The sequence below is a fragment of the Chrysochloris asiatica genome, unplaced genomic scaffold (assembly GCF_000296735.1).
Source record: "Chrysochloris asiatica unplaced genomic scaffold, ChrAsi1.0 scaffold00011, whole genome shotgun sequence".
Taxonomy (NCBI): domain Eukaryota; kingdom Metazoa; phylum Chordata; class Mammalia; order Afrosoricida; family Chrysochloridae; genus Chrysochloris; species Chrysochloris asiatica.
The window spans coordinates 25,750,604-25,752,587 of NW_006408529.1; positions in this window are offsets into that span (position 1 = coordinate 25,750,604).

Sequence of the window (1,984 nt, forward strand, 5' to 3'; positions counted from 1 at the left end):
GGCACTTAACAACAACAATGCTACCAGAGCTCTTTCCATACCAGGATAGAAAGTTTAAATTCAAGGGAATGGAAAGAGAAGAAGGAAGAGAAAGAATAAACAACCAAAAACAAGGAAGCAACAGAAGTTAAAAAACAAAACCAAACAACAACAATAAAACAATATAACTGTTGGACCTGGAGAGGAGAAGAGTCTCAGGGACTTCTGTAAGCCAAGGAGCTCAGGAGGTAGGTGTGGAAGGGATTTGATGGCAGAGTTCCTGATGCTAGATGAAGTTCCAATTGGTCTCGGTATTATCTATGCTCAGTGTACTTAATTGGGAAGTAGTTCCTGGAGGCCCTTGATGGTGTTGATTTCAGTCTGTTAGGATCATAGGGCAGCTGGGGGCAGAGTGACTGGTTAAATGCTAGTCTGGTGGCTCTGCAGGTTCTGTAGGTTTGGAACCAAGCCCGTTTGAATCCAGGCACCAAAGCTGAGAACCTGGCCCCTGCCTCACACTGGTACATCTTCCAACCACGTAGTTCCAAACTCCTGGCTAGTAGGGTTTGCATTAGGGATGGATGAAGTGGGAGCTGGCCACACCTCTGATCTTCCGGGGTTGGTGGGGAAAAAGAATATATCACAACTTTCCATTTGCCTGTGTAAATGGGCACTGCTAGGCCTCCCTCTGTTGCCAAAGTTGTTAACAAGATGGTCACTCCACCTCTGGCCAGCCATTCACCACTCAGTCTCCCTCTCTCACCATCCTGACTAAGTGTCTCCTCCAGAAAGCACTCAATCCACTTTTCTAACCTTGCCACTGAGGTTCAGGGTTCCAGAATTTTCATCATTATCTGTTTCATGTAGTCTCTCACATCTGTGTTGTAGAGGGTCTGTGTAGTGCATCTGCCCAGTCTACCGTCTTGCTGGAAGTCCCGAGACTTTTATTCTTAAACCAAAGTCATAAGCAAGTGATTTAGATCATCCTGCAATATCCTTTTCTGTTTAAATTAATTTGCCTCAAACACTAGAGATTTACCTAAAAGCAAACAAGTCTGAAATGAAAGGTGTTTATAAATTCTTTTGCAAATGAAGTATATCAAAACTACTGAAGTTTAAAAATGATTGCATTTTTTTCAGGATTATCCCAAATCTATATTAAGGTGCTGCAAACCTCAAATCACCACATCAAGGGAAAGGAAGTGAACCTTTCACTTGATGTTAAGACCTTATAGAAAACCACCAAACAAGCTACTGTAACATCATCATGCAGGTGCATTGGTCTCCTTGAGCAAATTATCCCAGAATAAGGAGTTCTGTTCTTTCATCCTTGCCAGTGTTATACAAGAAAACCACACTTGATTAGGATTTCATTGTATATGTTATTTCTTTCATGGACTATGCTTTGATCAAAATCTATATAGTAGAGTTCTCTATTCAGTGATATCTAGAATTAATCTTTGAACTCAGTATAGTATAAACGTTATACTGACTTAGTTAAGTTGATTAAACATCTATGTGTCTGTGAAGTGTTCATCTCTAAAGTGAATGTTAAATAAGGAGGAACAACAAACAATGGTTAAAACAATATATAAAACTCAAGGTCATTATCTAAATCAGATGCTTTCTCAAATTGAAAATGAACCAAATGAAAAAAGAAAAGCTGAAGGTTGAACTAAAAGAGCAAATGTTTTTTATTTTAAGTCTTTCAAATTGTGAACACAAATGAAAAGCAGATTTCAGAACATAATGTGCATACTCCATTGTTCTTATTTCCATTGTATATATTAAAATTAATTTCATCCTCATCTTTGGCTGATAATGATGTATGACTGATATGTTGTTGTTGTTGTTATTACATGCCATCAAGTTAGTACTGACTCATAGCGACCTTATGCACAGCAGAACGAAACACTGCCCGGTCCTGGACCAACCTCACTATTGTTGCCACGCTTGAGTCCATTGATGCTGCCACTTGTTGGGGGTCTTCCTCTTTTTCTCTGAC